Source organism: Polypterus senegalus, chromosome 15 (genome assembly GCF_016835505.1).
Source record: "Polypterus senegalus isolate Bchr_013 chromosome 15, ASM1683550v1, whole genome shotgun sequence".
Classification (NCBI taxonomy): Eukaryota; Metazoa; Chordata; class Cladistia; order Polypteriformes; family Polypteridae; genus Polypterus; species Polypterus senegalus.
The window spans coordinates 51,338,081-51,357,125 of record NC_053168.1 but is presented as its reverse complement, the minus strand read 5'-3'; the positions used below and the strand labels follow the sequence as shown (position 1 = coordinate 51,357,125).

At 39.8% G+C, this 19,045-nt stretch overlaps 1 protein-coding gene across 1 annotated transcript in view; it reads right to left on the bottom strand.

The window, feature by feature from the left end:
• The window catches only part of gsdmea (gasdermin Ea), a 53,735-nt gene extending 35,060 nt beyond the window's left edge, over positions 1-18,675 (bottom strand). The window contains exon 1 of the mRNA XM_039736550.1: positions 18,612-18,675. The gene's annotated coding sequence lies outside the window, so the exon portion shown is untranslated. The remainder of the gene's footprint in view (positions 1-18,611) is intronic.
• Positions 18,676-19,045: the final 370 nt, after the last annotated feature.

Below are 19,045 nucleotides of genomic sequence, written 5' to 3'. Positions count from 1 at the left end.
CATGTTTAAAAGTGGCTCTCAGTGTTCCTCCAATGCATTTTCTTGATATCCTCTTGTTTGTCAACTTCTGTTGCCTGATGCTTCCTGTATTGATCACTTTTGACTTAGTAATGAGATTAAAATTGAACAATCTGACCAAAGCCCAACTGACCAATCAGAATGCTCAAAGGCACCTTATACTCACACACAATACGCAGCGACAGTAATATCTTATTATATAGATAGATAGATAGACAGATAAAACACACCTTACAGCAGAAATGTGAAACTCAAGGCATACCCATCCCTTTTTCCATTTTAAGCATTGTCAATAAATAAAACATTTTACATATGCCCTGCTACGTACAGCTCAAAGACCAGCTTTAACGTGGGGTTTTTATATAGATTGTATTCGTATATAATTTAGGTGGATTGTGTTTACGTTGACCTGGAATTAAAATGCATCTCCATTGTCTACTGGCATATACAAGAAACAAGAACACAAAATATGAACACATAACTCCAGTTCTTAAATCCTTACACTGAGCTCCCGGTTAAATTTAGGGCAGATTTCAAAATCCCCCTTTTAACATATAAAGCATTAAATGGCCGAGGTCCGGCTTACTTGTCTGAACTTATCATGACACAAACCTGAGCGCACATTAAGATCTCAAGATGCTGGTCTGCTTATGATTCCAAGGATTAATAAAATTACAGTGGGAGGTCGAGCTTTTAGTTACAGGGCCCCTAAACTGTGGAATGGTCTTCCTGCTTCTATAAGAGATGCCCTTCGGTCCCAGCGTTTAAATCTCGGCTGAAGACTCACTACTTCAGTTTAGGATATCCTGACTAGAGCTGCTGATTAACTGTACATACTGCATCTCTGTTGTTAGTCTTTAGCACTAAAACATAAGTAACATGATTGTTAGAATTTGTTACTAACCCTCACCTATTCTGTTTCTGTTCTCGTTACTCAAATGTGGCAATTGGTGCCACAGCCCACCTGCCTATGGTAAAGTCATCCCTGATGGAGGATCACAGGAATCATGGGAAAAAGGGGTCCTTTCATTGGATTGGCTGGCCGAGCAACGTTTCAGCCGTGGAATGGCCAAATGGGGAGGCAGCTTGATGGATGAGGTCTCCAGGACTCTAAAAATATCCAAATCTTATTATGTGCTATCATCTACTGTTAAATTCTGCTCCATACTTCTAAAATCTTTATTATTATGCTGTATTAAGGATTTATTCTGTTCTGTGTATTGTATTGTATTGTATTGTATTGACCCCCTTCTTTTGATACCCACTGCATGCCCAACCTACCTGGAAAGGGGTCTCTCTTTGAACTGCCTTTCCCAAAGTTTCTTCCATTTTTCCCTACAAGGTTTTTTTGGGAGTTTTTCCTTGTCTTCTCAGAGAGTCAAGGCTGGGGGGCTGTCAAGAGGCAGGGCCTGTTAAAGCCCATTGCGGCACTTCCTGTGTGATTTTGGGCTATACAAAAATAAACTGTATTGTATATATTCTGCCTTTCCTCGAAACTGTCTTTGCTCTTTATCAACTTTTCTTAGACATTGGACACATTGGTCCAAAATCAGCATTGTGTGAAAAATTTACATCAGTCCATAAAGTCAAAAGAAAGCAGCAGTCAGAACATGGGGAGAATTTGTAGCTAATGCAAAATACATCTATTTACACCTGTATTAAAACTCGCCACATCTGAATGGCACCTGACCACATAAAAAAAATAAATAAATCACATGTGATGGATCACACAGACCATGTTCTGACTGGGTCAGAAATGCATAGGAATCACATTTAACCAAAGTGGAAATACAAATATGTTTTCTATCCACAAAAAAACAATCAAGTAAATGAAAACATAAACTGCATCGTATAAGCAGTGGCAGTAGGATCACTAGATCTAAAAACTGTGCAGCTTTGAAAAGTGAGGTGTGAATGAGGCATATGTGAAGTCCAACTACCATACTGTTTCATCTTTGGCATCATGCTAAAGCACTAAAAGTTCTTTATGGTGGTGTGGCATGTCAGCTTCTTTTCAGCTTTTCTTCATTGGGCCATCAGAAGCAGAGTTTCAGGTCCAACTGTTTTCTCAAACTGTTTTCATCAGTGCAAGCTGTTGGGAAGCCTGAGTCTACCCAGGAAGGACTTGCCAAAGCCAATGAAGTAAATGAGGATAGAGCACTGATGCATCAGAGTGCGCACTCACATACACACCAACACTCCTTCATACCAGGGTCAGTCCAGAGTGGCCAATAACCTTAACATGCACATTTCCCAGAAGCATGTAGAAACCAGAGCACCCAAAGAAAATTCACATGGCAGAGAAAGAATGCACAAATTCCAAATAGAAAATAGCTATGTTTGCATTGAAACTCTGGTCCCTACAGCTTAGAAGCCTGTCCAGTTCTCCTTTACACTCATGGTGACAGGACTGAATACTTACAGTATCTGAGCACTTATTTGGCTGACACCTTTATTCAAGGTGACTTGCAGGTTAGGTGGATTGGCGATTCTAAATTGGCCCTAGTGTGTGCTTGGTGTGTTTGTGTGTGTTCTGCGGTGGGTTGGCACCCTGCCCAGGATTGGTTCCTGCCTTGTGCCCTGTGTTGGCTGGGATTGGCTCCAGTGGACCCCCGTGACCCTGTATTCGGATTCAGCGGGTTAGAAAATGGATGGATGGATGAACTTGCAACATTTATGATACATTTGGTTATATTTCTTTTGGCTTTCCAATTGGAGCACAGGCAGGTCAAGTGACTTGTTCACGGTCACACAATGTCAGGATTTGAAGCCACAACCTCAGGGTATGAAGTCCAAAGCTTTAACCACAACACCACAGTGCCTACCTGGGGGACATAATCCCACCGTGGTTACCATCGCTGCCACATAACTCTAGAGAGCTCTACAGGCCACCTAACGAGCTTTACTAGTTTTATTCCCACAGCCCAAGGACATGTGTATTGGGTTAACAGTCAGCTTCAGATTAATCTGGCATAAGTGAGCGTGGATGTAAATGGCAATAATTTAATGAAAGTTAAAAATCTTTTTGCAGTTCTACAAATCCAACTGACCAAATAATACCTTAAGCTTCTGTGTTTTTGGCTGACAAATCCTTACTGTCTAATTTTGAGTTGTTGTTTTCTTTTTGTGCCAAAAGTCCAATATTTACTACACAAAGCTCATTTGAGAACAAGTTTTAAGGTGGGTGAAAGTCTGAACTTCAGGTGGAACGATTATTCAATGTATTTATTAGAAAGACTGTTAAGATACTGCCAAGTTACCTATATGGCTGAAAATGGAATAAACAACTGGTAGGCTCTTTTTATTTAGATAAATGTCAATGTATAAAGAGTCTCTGAAATATAACAAACTATTTAATGTTGACTTAATGTTTATTTTTTATTGTGTCTTCTATTTTTCTGTTCATTTTGTAAAGCACTTTGAGCTACATTTTTTTGTATGAAAATGTGCTTTATAAATAAATGTTGATTGGTATTTTATAATATACCTTCTTAAGTTGTAATTCAGATTTGATTCCTAAAACAATGCTCAATATCCTTACAAAATACAGGATCCCATTAGCTCCCACTGTAAGATACTTTATTGCCAATTATTTTGAAAAATGTTAAGTCCAGTATATCCATTCTCCAATAAATATACAAATGAGGGATTCCAACAGTTTCTAAACCCTTGGACTCCATCACCTCCACATTCTACTGCTCCACACAACAGCATTATAGGACAAAGCGTTAAGATGGCCCTGCCACACAAGAACATTCACAAGGTAAGACTACTGTTGACTAGTAACATGCAGTTTGCAATATTTTCTGGAAATTCCCACAAAAATATTTCCATCCTTCAACCCCTTCCATTGCTGTTGTCATTTTTTTCAGAGTTGCTGGGTGGTGGAGCGGACTTTATCAGCAAAGAGCAAAACCAAAATACAGCTGAGATACTCATTTAGCGCAGTTAAACATGGCCACATACTGTACAACTGCATTTGGCAGCACAAAATGACAACATGTCTTTGGACAAGACAACAACTTTGTTTCTGGTTCAATTTAGTAACAAAAAATAATTGCATTAATATTCTTATTTACAACTCTCTTTAATTACTGCATATACTCGCATATGAGTCCGATCTTGAAACCTGATCACAAAATCAGACCCCAACTTATACTCCCGTTCAAAAATACGACTTGCCTCCTCCAATCTCACACCAGTTTCTCAGACACATTGAATTTTGTTGCAGCAGCACAGTTACCAATTTCTTTCGCTGATTCAAAGACTTTTAATTTAAAACCAGCTTCATATTTTCTTCTTCTTACGATAAAGGTGTATGAGGGTGTGAGATACAAAAAACACAAATCAGTGCAAACATCGCTTCGGAATAGTTCGGGCATTACCAGGTGGTCATGTAGGCACAATACTGGTGCTCCGTGGTTACTCTCTCAGGTGGGCGTTAGCAGATCATAATCTTTTGGACCAATAGTGTGAGTTTTCCGCATTCGACTTATACGACTGGCATTATAAAATACTGGAAATTATACAGTAAAATCAAGCCCCGACTTATCCGCGGGAGAACTTACGTGTATATACGGTATACACCAACAAATTCAATTAGTTTCATCTAAAGGCCATACAAATTACTACAGTATAGGAGAAGCCTAAAATGATTTCTCCTGTCTTTGTGCAGACACGCACACATTTTTAAGAGTTACCAGAATTCCAGGTTTACTTTCTTCATTATGTAAAGTTCATTGCTGTAGTAACTGCTACTTCGGCTCATAAAAATATCACCTATCTGCTCTTATTCCATCTTCTTTTCAAGAGTAACCGCTGACAAGCGTATTAAGACAGACTTGCTAAGGGGGAAACTCTAGAGTGGTGATTCTCAACGTGGGGCGCAATGCGAGAATTTGGGTACGTTAAACAATTTATAAAATGAAAAAACAGAAGTTCATTGTTAAAAGTGATAGAAAAAAATAAACAAAGAATTTTTATTTTTTTACAGAGACATTTATATATTTATATAAACATAGAAGGGATGGTGAAGAACCCTTTAATTTATGATTTTACAACTGCCTCGGGTTTTTCTACTTCGAAATCGTTTTTTACCATTAAAATAATATGAATTGTAACAATGATTATAAAATTTTGCAATATAACAAAAATATAAAATATTACAGAAAAAGCTGTCATTAAAGTTATTTTATATTTATGACTGTCACGTCTCTCATTATACGTTTTCAAAACTGTATTTGCTGTATTTTCATATTACTTCATATTATTATAATTATTTTTTTAACAATTTCTTTGTGATTTCTTTGTCAGTACTTCAGCTATCCTTTCCCTCTTTTGTTTCCATGTTCTTGTTTAGACCAAATTAGTGACATTATGGGTTTCCTCCACGTGAGTAGTTCATTTTTTGAATAGGTAATAATAAGAATAAGGTATATGTTACAGTGGGGGACATCATGATTTTAGAGAGGCCTAGGTGGGGCATGGCCAAAAAAAAAGGTTGGGAACCACTGCTCTAGAGTCAAGTCACCTAAAGAACTGATCACTGCACAAGTTGGCTTTAAATATGAATGTTTTATATCAAACTTATTTGTGAGATGCCTTTTACTGTAGGATCCTGCGATGGAGACAGCCTTAATGCTGACAGTGGATTTAACAATGATTGACTTATTTCATTTATTGTCAGATTATATGTAGGTATCCCATGAGAAAAGGAAGTCACAGAAAAAAAAAACACTCAGGCATAAGAAGCACATGAAAGGTTTGCACAAAACTTCTCAAAACAGATATTACACCGGAACACCAAGTTCTCTTGTCTTTTTTTTATATGGGCCTGACATCTCCCATGTCTGACAGAGAAACAGAACAAAATGAAACTGCAATCTGACAACTTATTTCCCGTATAGAACTTTAAAAACAGCCTTTAAATAACACTACCTCAATGATGAATGGGCATTCAAAAAAGGAAACGGTAAAGTCATCCCTGATGGAGGATCGCAGGAATCGTGGGGTAGAGGGGTCCTTTCATCGGATTGGCTGGCCCAGCACTGACTCAGCTGTGGAATGGCCAAATGGGGGAGGCAGCTTGACGGCTGAGGTCTCCAGGACTCTAAACAAACCCAAATCATATTCTGTGATATCATCAACTTTTAAATTCTGCTCCGTACTTGTAATATTTTTATTTTTATGCTGTATTGAGAATTTGTTCTGTTCTATGTGTTGTATTGTATTGACCCCCTTCTTTTTGAGACCCACTGCACACCCAACCTACCTGGAAAGGGGTCTCTTTTTGAACTGCTTTTCCAGAAATTTCTTCCATTTTTTCCCTACAAGGTTTTTTTTGGGAGTTTTTCCTTGTCTTCTCAGATAGTCAAGGCTGGGGGGCTGTCAAGAGGCAGGGCCTGTTAAAGCCCATTGCGGCACTTCCTGTGTGATTTTGGGCTATACAAAAATAAACTGTATTGTATTGTATTGTATTGTATTGTATGCCAGCCCCGTCACAAAAGGTGTTTTCAAACAAAGCACTTATGATCAGCTGGCCAAGCTTTCCTCACTGATTCTGCAAGTCTTTATGTGTAATTGTTGGCACTTATATAAGAGATGGCATTAATATGGGTTCTGAAAAGAAGCAGGAGTCAAATACTGCAGTTTCAGATTTAAATGAGGTCACTGTACACGTTTTAATTTAAAATTATCCGATTCTGAGGTAAAAGGTTGCCAGACGAGTAAAAAATAACAACAAAAAATATAGCTGGGCCTCATTGCTCTTTTCACAAAAATGCAAGTTGGCATAAAGTTCAACTGTTAATAAATGCCTCTTGCATATTTGTGAAGGACTTCATGTCACAACATGACAAATCAAAAGAGATAAGGACATTTATGACACATTGCCAATGTTAAATATTAACCAAGTGCTAATAACTTGGGCTTGAACTATCACTCAGTGTAAAAACAAAAATCAGAAGCAGTGGAAACTGCCACCACGAGATCTTCAAGACGGGCTTCACACACTTTTAATATGGACTGTATATCCTCCATAATAGTCTAAACATTTGGAGAATAAGGCCCAATGAATATAATATTATGATATTTGCAAAAAAAGCAAACTTAAAACAAATGCAAAAGTAGACTGTTTAGAGTTTAGGTCCTTCAGAAAAGTCATTTGATAACAGACCAACATGCAAAACAATGACAATAAAATATGCAGCTGAAACGTATTCATTGAAAGTTATAAGTACCGTGTCACTTTAGAAGAGGAAGTGCTTTAAAAATGTATGTAATGCTTGGAAGTTGTAGCTCTTGGCAGTAAACCAAGTTATTGTATGTCATGGTAAGAGCATCGCTACAGAGTGGTGAAAAAACTATTTATATTAATGAATTCATTTGAAATGAAAAAATTTGAAAAGTAAAAGCCCAAAACCCAAAGCTGCACCAAAATGGCCCTTTTTAAATAATCAACAAGTCAGGCCCGTTTTCTTTACAGAAATGCCAACAGATTCCTATTCTGGACATGCAAAAACTATTAAACTGCAATATAAATTATTTTACATTACAGTGTAATGCCCTCTGGAGCTGCTGAAAAGTCCAACGACAAGTAGCGCTAAAATCTAGAGTTTGTATTGACTAAATAAAGCATATTATTATTATTATTATTATTTTTGTGCATGTATAGAATGTGTTTGCAAAGTGCAATGAGCAGACTCATTTTATACACCCTTAGCAAACACAGTGAGAGTAATCTGCAGATAACTACTATTAATAAAAGACATTTCTGTTCCTAACTGTAACAGGTCATTGCTGAAGAATGAATTGACAGTGGCGGTCTTTTAATGGCTCTGCAGGTTAGGTGTGCAGCAACAGAGTCAGTCAGGTAAGAAGCTATTAGCATCGTTTTAATGTTTGACGTTTACCTACTCTGCTATACATAAACATCACTTGCACATGCATATTAAAAAATAAATAAAATGAAATTATTTTAGGGTGGCACAGTGGTAGCGCTGCTGCCTCGCAGTTAGGAGACCCGGGTTCGCTCTCCAAGTGCTCCCTGCATGCAGTTTGCTTGTTCTCCCCGTGTCTGCGTGGGTTTCCTCCGGGCGCTCCCACAGTCCAAAGATATGGATTCAATGGGTTAGAAGATGGATGGAAATTATTTTAGTAACTATCTTGGCTAAAACGAGACTAAAAGATTATACTGTGACTCTGTGCATTTGGAATACAATGGACATTTTTGTTTCTGGATTCAATTTTAAGCAACAGATACATTTTTAAAATACTTTCAAACTATTCACTTAGCTAATGCTCACTGCCACTTACAAAACCTTTACAGGCTCAAATAAGGACTCATCCCAATCAAAAAAGGATCTTGTTCAGGACACCAGGCCATCATATTCATGCAAACACCCAAACTGACATATCGAGTTAATTAAACTAACATACATGTTCCTTTGAAATTGTGGTACTTAGAGAAAAAACATAAAAAAATAAGGGGAGAACATACAAAATTCACATTACTGGGGACCAGTCAAGGAGCGGAGCCCAGGCTACCAGCCAGTGTTCCCTTGCCATATCATTTGTACACTTGATATCTCCAGGCCATGTATTTCTATCAAAAGCTGCCATCAGGCGTTACGTAGTGAGCAGCGTACATAACACATGCTGAAAGGTCACTTATTAACATTGTAAACTTTACTGCAGTAAACTTTATTACTCCTCTTTTCCATTATGTTGTAGGTGTTGCTAAAGTCACTTGGCCTTGAAATATATCTTACTGTATGAGTTTCTGCGTGCAGTGCATATGCAGACATTCACTGTTGTACAGTACATCATTAATGTTTACAAACAGTTACATATTGTCACGCTTGGGTCATTCAGGGTTTTCAGGAAATAGAAACTTTATTCGAATACGGCAGAATAAAGCAGAGGATGTCTGGGGAAAGAGAGACAAGGCAGTGAGACACTAGGACAGCTGCAGTTCGGTCTTTTAAATGTTGGAAACTGCGCGTGACATGCAGAACACGCAGCACGGCAGCAAGCAGCAATCACTGTTTAAGAGGGGGTTTCGGAGGAACGGCCATATCCTCTTGGGGCCGCGCTCACTGTGTTCACAATATACATGACACAAGGTCTAATAAAATGCAGAAAAAGGGTATTGTAAACCACCTCCCTACTTCCCTGGTTGTATCTATTTGAATAGTCTTACAAGACACTGCATCCAAAGTACTTGAAACTAACAATTTGTGAAAAATGCATGTTATTATCGGCAGCACTGAATATTGTTGGTCCTCGGCAGGGCTTGGACACGGTTTCAGTTCCTAGCTGGGTTTCCCTCCATGAGGATTCTGTACATCTCTCCTGTGTTCTGGTTACTTTCCTCATTTTTTCCGAGAATACAAACATACCGTTATAGTAATTTGTGACTTTAAAATTAACTTGCTGAACTGAGCATGTACATGAACATGCCCTGTAAAAGCACCATCTTAGCTAGGCCCCAGGCTTGTTGTGCTCCTTTGTGCCAGGGTAGGTATGAAGCAACCCAGTACAGCATAAAGCAGGTTGAAAAAATTAGCTCTGTGTGATTAAATATACAGTATAATTAATTTGTAAGGTAAAATCATTAGTTACTGTAATAATATGTTACTCATCAGTAGCATGAATTCCTAGTGTACACTGCAGCGGCTAAAGTTGTTAAATGGAGAATTTGAAAATATTTTACTATACAAACCTGTCTTTCATGATTACATGTCACTTAATTGACTACACTCTCTGTAAAATCAGTAAAAATTTGGCAAACACATGGATGTTCCCCGCTCTAAATAACTTTGTGAATAAGAAGCTCACAAAACCACTCAGGAAAAAGCCCATCTAAGACCATACAAATAAAATACCTTGTGTACAGCTAATGACTCCAAAGATTCTTTACAGAACACGTTCTTGAAGTGAATCTTTAAAGAAGATATTAATACGAGCTGTTCTTTAATGTCAATGTATTTCAATGACAAATTGAGCAGCGTAATTAAGTATTGATAAGTTTACAGCTGTCACATGAGTACTCATTTATTATTAATTTAAGTGCTATAATCTGACAGGTGGCATAACAAGGATCTTTTTCCCTTAAGTAAATAACGCATCACTGAATTGCCTATCATTTTGGGATTGTTATGGCATGTCACAGAAACAATTTCCCACGTTCACAGGAAACTGTGTGGGAGTACTGAAACTTTTGTTTTGCTAATTTGTAGGCATTATTTCATTATTTTTTTTTAAGTTGTCAGCCTTTCTCTTTCAACAGAAAAAAAAGAAAAGCGTAATCACAACATCACAAGCCAAGTCGGTATTCAAAATACAGTGCAACATGTGGATGGATGGATGGTTTAGAGGTTAACATTATTCAGAAATGTACTCTAGAGTATAAGATACAATAATGCATTCTGATATTACGTTTATTGTAACAACACCTTATGTGCATATTACCATATTTGGTCCTAAGGGTTTAGAGTGTAGTGCAAGGCAAGAAAGAAGGCTGGTTGGAAGTACTAGTACTAGTTAAACTATAAATATATCTCTCTATTATAAAAAAAAATCTTTGGCGGGAGACGAGACGTGATCTTATCGGAAGACATTTTAACGTCCCGCGAGACAAGGCAGTGAGACAAAAGGACAGCTGCTGTTCAAGCTTTTAAATGATCGACGTGTAGCACGACAAGCAGATCACACACCTTGGAAGCAGCAGCACAAAGCCAGCAGCTGATCCAGCCACATCTCCTTAGCGTGCGCTCAGCTCCCCCCATCTTCACTGTGCGAGCGGCAGAGATGCGAAGTGGCTGTAGCATAGCGCACCCCTGGGGGAAATGGGGGGGGGCGAGTGAAGTGAACGAGATGTGATCATCTAACCTAGCAGTTGTTGGAATGCTTTTGGCAGACACACTTCACGTGCTCCCAGCTCTTAAAACAACGGCGAGCAGAACATACAGCTCGCCAGAAGCAGCAGCAAGACAGCAGCTGGTCTGACCGCATCCCCTTAGTGTGCGTTCACCCCCCCCACAATGTGAGCAGCGTTATACATCCCATGAGAGACAGATTTAATCACACCCGGGGCCAGGAAATAAAGGACAAATATTGTTTTTAGAAACGTTTTAAAGTATAACTGAAAATAATGCATATGTAACAATTCCCATGAAAATAATATCTTTAAATTGTATATCCGGTAAACCAAACCCAGGGGTGGGCGAGTGAAGCGAGCAGGGGGCAGAGCCCCCTAGTCTAAAATAAGTTAATTTTAAGTAATTAACTAATTAACAGTCAATTGATGCTGAATACAGTTCAATTACAAACAGTGCAGAAATGAAAAAGGATGAAATATGAAAGGAGGCAATGCAGTTTAATAATAAATTTAAATAACACACTCTGAGAAAAATTAAGTTGCACCCACTTGCAGTCCACCAATGTGCACAAAAGAGAGAGAGAGGAGGTTAGGAGCAGGCGCTGATACATGACAAGCCAACTCAGGATCCCAGATTAGGACCCGAGTGCAGCCATGCAACGGGTTAGGGGTAGGGTTAGGATTAGGTTACGGGTAGGGTCAGCACCAGACTAGTTCAGATGGAGTGGAACAGTGCGAGTTTTTTATGGTGGCTGGAGTGTCTGTAAGTAAACGAAGTAAAACATCAATTTTAGACGGCGCCAGATTACATGATAACTGGCTGTTTCACAAGGCTGTCATTATTGCACCTTTGTACAAGTCATTCCAACGTGCAAATATGGTGGTCAGTGGCTCCAAGAAAAAGATGAAAGACTTGATAATAAAAACACCCTGATGCCAGCATATGGTCATCTAAGTTGCTTCAGCACAGCTCAAATGATGCATTTGGCAGACATTGTAACAGTTACTGTAAATAAAATCCAATCTCTGAGAGTAGACTGTACATCGTCGTGATCCATGTGGGCACAACATCTTTGTAAACGGAGTAGGCACTGTGATGACTAATCCAGTATCATTATCAGCAGAAGACCTTCCAGTGGTAGATGACAGCATGGTGGACTAAAAAAGTCATAATACTCCTGGGTTTAATGGTAATGTAATATATAATAGTTGGCCTTACAGTATTTTCTTTCTGATAAACAGCCAGGCTGAGTTCATCCTGTAAAGAGTGTTTCCATTTTGCCAACTCTTAAATTATTCATTTAACATTCAATTACTTTGTTGCAGAAAAATTAGGCAGTCTGTTAAACATATATTCTAAGAAGAGGAAAGAATCTGGAAGCCACATGAAGTGACGCTGTAAAATAGGTTATCTAATGGGAGAAATTGAACAGCAGCACCATCCGTAGAACAACATAAATGTAACGTTCACAAACGTGCTTTATCCAAATATCTTTCTAAACTCTACATATATTGGTTTTCAAAATTTTGGAGGATCACAAAGCACATTCACTGCTAATATTTGACGAAAACCATCTCTTCAAGAAGTGAGTGAAAAGGTACATTAAACACAGTAGTCCTGGACCACATACGGGCACTTGGCATTGGGCATACAGATTAGAACACCATCCTCTTTCCATGCCTTGTTAACAGCATTCTCTGCTAACCACTCTCCTGTCCCAAGAGTTGGCTGGCAGCATGTTCATGACTGGGTGTATTTACCATGAAAAGTTCTGACCATTCAACCATTTTCTCCTCCAAATCTCAGCCGTGCAACACTTGCTAATACAACAAAATTCACATTTTTGAGAAGAACTTTTCAGGCTCCTTTCTAGTGTCCCTAATGTGGGTATTTGATGTTCTTTGGCTTAATCTACTGTGAAACACTGAACAACAGAAAAAGTCTCTTTAGGGCTCGTTTATACTTCACGCTCAGAACGAGTATGCGCCCACATCATGGCTCCCACACGTTCCCAGCGTTCATTTGACGCGTCCTTTCAGCAGGTCCTCAGAAATTAACGAGTTGCAGTACCAGCAAAAGGTCGGGGGGTGCAGTGTGCTAAAAGTTGGAATGTAACGTCAGAGTCTCTGGTTACTATCTACATGTGACAGAAAGCCACTTTGCGGATCCTACAAGATCGATGTGCGTGCTTCAATGTTTGATGAATGGTTCGAAGTGGTGAAGCAAAATGCCGACATACAGATGCATTCGTGGTGCTTTTATATTCAAGCGTCTCATATTCCCGATCGTAATGACACGATACATTTTAAAAGTCTCACATACTGTCTTCTGTGCCGGCTTTTTTTCCTAGGGCTTCCTCCGGTACTGACAGCAGCGGCAAACAGCAATTGAATACCACACAGGACACATTAAATGTATGATATTCCAACTCTCTGCACATTTCGAATCCTTAGATTTATACTTGATATCACTTTCATGATGAAATGCATTGAAGTATGTATGTTATATTTTACAGATAAATCGGTAATTTCATTTAAAATACTGTTAATAGTTACTCACATGGGGGTGACACGGTGGCAGAGCGGTAGCACCGCTGTCTTACAGGGATTCACATCACTGATATTCCCTGTCTGGAGTCAGCATGTTTTCCTGCTGGGTTTCCTCAGTGTGCTCCGGGTTTCCTTCCAAAAATATGCACATTTGGTTACACTAAAATGACGCTACCGTGTATCTGTGTGCTTGTATTCACCTTGCGATGAGCTGAGGCCTCGTCAAGGGACAATTTCTCACTTGTGCCCAATACTAGCTGACAAATCCCTGGACTGATGGATTTAATCATTAAACATCCTTTTCAGAGATATTGCGGTAGGGTGTCATCGGAATTTAATGGGCAATTCACAACACAGAGAAGCCGAACCTGTTCTCACCGTGATAATATCTCGCACTGCCACCTGGTGGATTCCTCCAGATTTATGTAAAGTACGCATGCAAGTATAAACAGTACAATGCTTGTGTAGCAGGAGCGTCGCGTGAAGTATAACCCCGGCCTTAATGTCAACATGAAAACATGTCTCTGCAAAGTAGTTTAAACTAATTACAAATATAAAACACCGCATAATTGATAAGTATTCACAATCATATTTGGTAGCCATAACAGCCTCAAGTCTCTATGCCCCCCGTCTCTATCAGCTTTGACACCTGGACACTGCCATTTTTTTTCCTCATTCTTCTTTGCAAAGCTGCTCAGGCTCTACCGGGTCACACAGGAGCCCGTGAGTAAGCAGCCATTTTCAAGTTTAGCCACAGATTCTCAATTGAATTAAAATCTCAGCTTTGATTTGGCCACTCTAAGACATTATCGTTGTCTGGCTTTGGCTTTCGGCCTGGGGTCATTGTCTTCCTGAAAAACAATTCTTTCCCCAAAGTGCAGGTTTCTTGTAGATCGTCAGGATTTTCTCCAGGATTTCCATGTACTGTATTTTGCTCTCTACCATCACAAGCTTTCCAGGGCCTGCAGCAGGGAGGCATCCCACCATTATATGTTTTTGATAATGTGCACTGTTTGGATTATGCCAAATATGTCATTTCATTTGATGGCAAAAGGCACACTTTTGGTCATATCAGACCACAGAACCTTCCTCCGTCTGACTTCACAATCTACCATGTGCCTTCTGCAAACACTGGTCCAAAAATCAAGTGTGTTGTTTAAGCAGTGACTTTCTCACTTACAGCTGTTGTCTGAAGAGTCTACAGATTTGGACTACTGTAGCTTGTAACTCCTTTAGAGTTATCACAGGTCTCTTGGTGACCACCCTTGCTTGTCTATTTCTTGCTCAGGTTTTGTGGCTGTCCTACTCTAGACAGACTTACAGCTGTGCCGTACCCCTTCCATTTCATAATGGCTGGTTTAGCTGCACTCTAAGGGATACTCAGTGACTTGGACATGTTCTTGTCAATATCCCCTGACTTGTGTTTTTAGTCACCTTTTTACAGATTTGCTTGGAATGTTCTTTTGTCCTCATTGTATTGGTTTGGCCACCATACTGACTCGCCACAAACTGGACCACCTAGTTGCAGGAGCATTTTGCTACAATGAATTAAAAGCCTGTGACTAAAGTTAAGGTGATCTCCATTTAACTATTGATGTGTTTTCTAACGCAGTTAGGAGACCCGGGGTCACTTCCCGGATCCTCCCTGCGTGGAGTTTGCATGTTCTCCCCGTGTCTGCGTAGGTTTCCTCCCACAGTCCAAAGACCTGAAAGTTCAGTGGATTGGCAATTCTAGATTGGCCCAAGTGTGTGCTTGGTGTGTGGGTGTGTTTGTGTGTGTCCTGTGGTAGGTTGGCACCCTGCCTGGGTTTTGGTTCCTGTCTTGTGCCCTGTGTTGGCTGGGATTGGCTCCAGCGGACCCCCGTGACCCTGTGTTTGGATTCAGCGGGTTGGAAAATGGATGGATGGATGTGTTTTCTAAACCAGGTGGCTGCACCAGTGATGATTTAGGTGTGTCATAGTAAAGGGAGTGAATACTTATGCAAAAAATAATTTGGGTTTCTCTATTGTTGTAATTATTTTCGGCAAGCTTATAATGAATTGTGTTCAGTTTGACATTAAAGAGTCTTTTTTTGTTGATCAGAAAAAGCCAAATTAAATCCTCTATGATTCAACATTGTATAACAACAAAATGTGAACATTTCCAAGTGGATAAATACTTTTTATAGGCTTTGTAAGACAGAGAGAGAGAGATGGGAGGATGTGCTGATAGGGCGTTGACGCACCCACCACATAATGAACCACCTGGATTGGGACCCGAGTCCAGCAGGCGACACCTCAGCGCCACACCAGAACAGTGTGAGGTTTTTTTTTTTTTACGGTGGCTGGATTGCCAATCCTGCCACCAACTCCCAAGTTTTCCCTGTAATTTGGAGGACCTGCTTGCAGGGCTTACATGCATGAACATCATACCCAGGATGAAGCAATTGCTGGTTATAGCCACTGTAACTCCATGTTTAATTAAAATTTGTCGACTTTGCACTCATAGTATTATTCTGCTAGAAGACGACCAGGAGATGAAACCAGAAATGAGTCAAAACCTTAAAGACAAAACTTTTTTGCACCAAAGCCTAATCCCTAACTAGAAATCAAAGTCAGGGAGAAAACAATAAGACTGGAAGCCAAAAATTTCGAGGAGGAAATAGACACTACGTTTGATAGTGTTTTTACCCAAAAACAAATTGGAGTTAAAGGATCGTGCTGATGAAGCAAGGCGCGGTGACATCCAAAACAATGCTCCATCGCAAACCAGGAGCCGCGTTCCAGAAACAAGAACCATAACATGGTGGTGCCTGAACGCAAAATATAATAATGTTGCAGCACTGTGAATTAATTAATCATTATGCTCAGGAAACATTATAATACTAAGCAAATTGCACAGAAAGGTTCTAGTCAGAAAGCGTCCCACATTCCCAAGTATGTTTTTGTTCTAAAAAATATATTTTAAGAGAAAAAAAATCTCAAAGTGAACAAACTCTAGCAATAAAATACTCACCAAGTAAATTATAGGAACACCTGCACAGCCTTCTTATCCAAGCAATTATCTAATTAGCCAATCACAAGGCAGCAGTTAATGTTCACATCAGACACCAGAATGTGAGTTCTGTGATTTTGACCGTGACATGATAGGCTGCTTTGAGTGTTACTGGTACTGTTGATCTACTGGGATTTCCACACACAAAGGTCAGTAGAGTTTATTTAGAATGGTGCAAACAGCAAAAAACATCCAGTGAGCAGCAGTTCTGTGGATGGAAACATCTTGTTGATGTGCGAGATCGGAAGAGAATGGCCAGACTGCATCTCAGACACCCTGTCTTTACAACTGTGGTGAGCAGTAAAGCACCTCAGAATGCACGACACATCGAACACTGAGGTGGATGGGCTACAAAAGCAGAAGACCACGTTGGGTTCCAAGAATGAGAGGTGCTCTGGCCCCAGGCTCATAAAACTGAACACATGGAGACAGGACACACTTCACGAGCAGCCAACAGGACATCTTTGGCATGTGGTAGAAACTGAGTGATGCAATCATGTCAACATGGACCAGAAACTCAAAGAAGGAGTGTTTACAACATCCATGCCACAAAGAACTGAGGTTGTTCATTGAGCAAAAAGAAACACCATCTAGTTTTAAAATAGTGGTCCTAATAATTTGCTCAGTGGGTGTATATCCATATGGACCTGCAAGGTCAAATACTGTGCATAGTGGATTTGAGGTTTGGTGCACAACCGTGTTTTCATCCTTTCACTGTTGTTCTCTACTTTTTAAATGTCCTATAAAGCCATTTAGTCTGCAGAATGAGTCACAATCGTCAATGAAAGCACAGCAGTCTCAGGTGTGAAAGTTTCTTTTCAATAACAATTGCCAAAGACAAGCCATTGAGACACGATACACTACCTGTAATGTCAAAAATCAGAATCCTATAAGTGCGTCAAAACAAGCCAAACGCTTTGAGGAAGTGAGCATCAAACTGAATTAAAGTCAGGAAGCAGCCTTTGATCAAACAAACTGGCTATAATAAAAGTCTTTTAACCCGAGTAGTAGCCAAGGTGTAGGACTTGCAGTATGTCTGTCCTAGTGGGTCTGTAAGCACCTGTAATCTGCAAAGTGCATTGTATTAATGAGTCAGATACACAACTCGACTGTACTGCCATGGACTAGAATCTTATAGTATCTTAGGTCTGTAATCCTGCCCTGCACCAAATGCTGCCAGGACATGCTACTTCAACTCATATTCATCCTATTTTGTCCCCTGCCCGACACCAGATGTAGCTGACTAAATGAATGAATGAAACACAGCATGTTATGTTGAATCTCCGTGTCTCAGGTCCTGCCGCCTCTTGCCAGTCTGCCAATCATAACGGTGACGTAAACTCCGCCACGCCCCCGTTACTCGGAGTCACAAGCGGTCTTCCCCTGCGAGAGCCCCGGCTTGTAATCTTCTTTCTCCAGGATTTATTAAGAGTACACACCCAATTACAACTTTCTCTAAATTGAATTATGTAAGCTGTATAAAATAAAAAATAAAAAAACTGTAGAGTTACTGTTACGTATTAAGAAATATGAAATAAGAAAAATGTTACGTCCAATACTGAACTCATGAACTTGATATATATGTACTATATATACACAGTATAAAGTACCCTAAAATATTGCATAATGCGGACTTTCTCCTAAGTTGAAAACACGTTGATGTCTTTCAGAAAGGCACGGTGGCAAAGCAAGTCTGATACAACTTTTTTAGTAATTTATTGAGGTTGAGTAAGAACTCTCCAGTAAAGAATGTATTTTCTAAACATTCTAGCGTCTTGCTATTTAAGAAAGAGTACAATTAAACAGGTATGAAAGCTGAGAATCATTCGCACTTAAACCATTCATGCACCTTTTCTGTGTGGTTACATTAAAATAATTAGGGAATAGCTTTATACAAGGCGTCAAAAGAGGAAGTCTTACTTCACCAGAGAGTAATTAAATGTCCTGGCTGTCCGACACGATTGGCATGTGAAAAGGCAGATACTTGGCATTTACCCCTACCCGGGCAGCGACAATCAAAACACTGACGCTCGGCGCGTCTCACCTCGGCCGCTTCTTTTGTGAGAAACTATACGGTCTCTGCTGTACCGAATGGCTACTAACAACTGTAGAATAAGCCGGCGAACTCACCTGCTTGAAGTCCCGTTGTTTGACAGTAAGAAACGCCGGTGCGCAAGGGACTGTCACGGGGAAGCCCAAAAGATACGCCCATTCGACCCCGCCCATCCCTATTATATTGAACACTAAGGCATCTGTCGCCCATGATTGGCTCCACTTGAAATGATTGACGGGGGCTCCTCTCACATTCCAAGCTCCAGCACCGCTTGACCGGTACGGTGGTTACTGGTGCAGGCGTGTGCCAGCAACAGCAGCAGGGGGAGCAAGGTGCGTATCATTTGTTAAATGAAATAAATGTATAAAACATATAAGTAAAACCAGATGTTGAAGACAGGGCAAGACCGGACATGTCTACACGGATAAAAATGATTTTTGGTCCTGTAAATGTAACCAAGTTTCACTTATTAATTTCTACTCAAAACTGTTATTTTCCTACTTTCAAACTA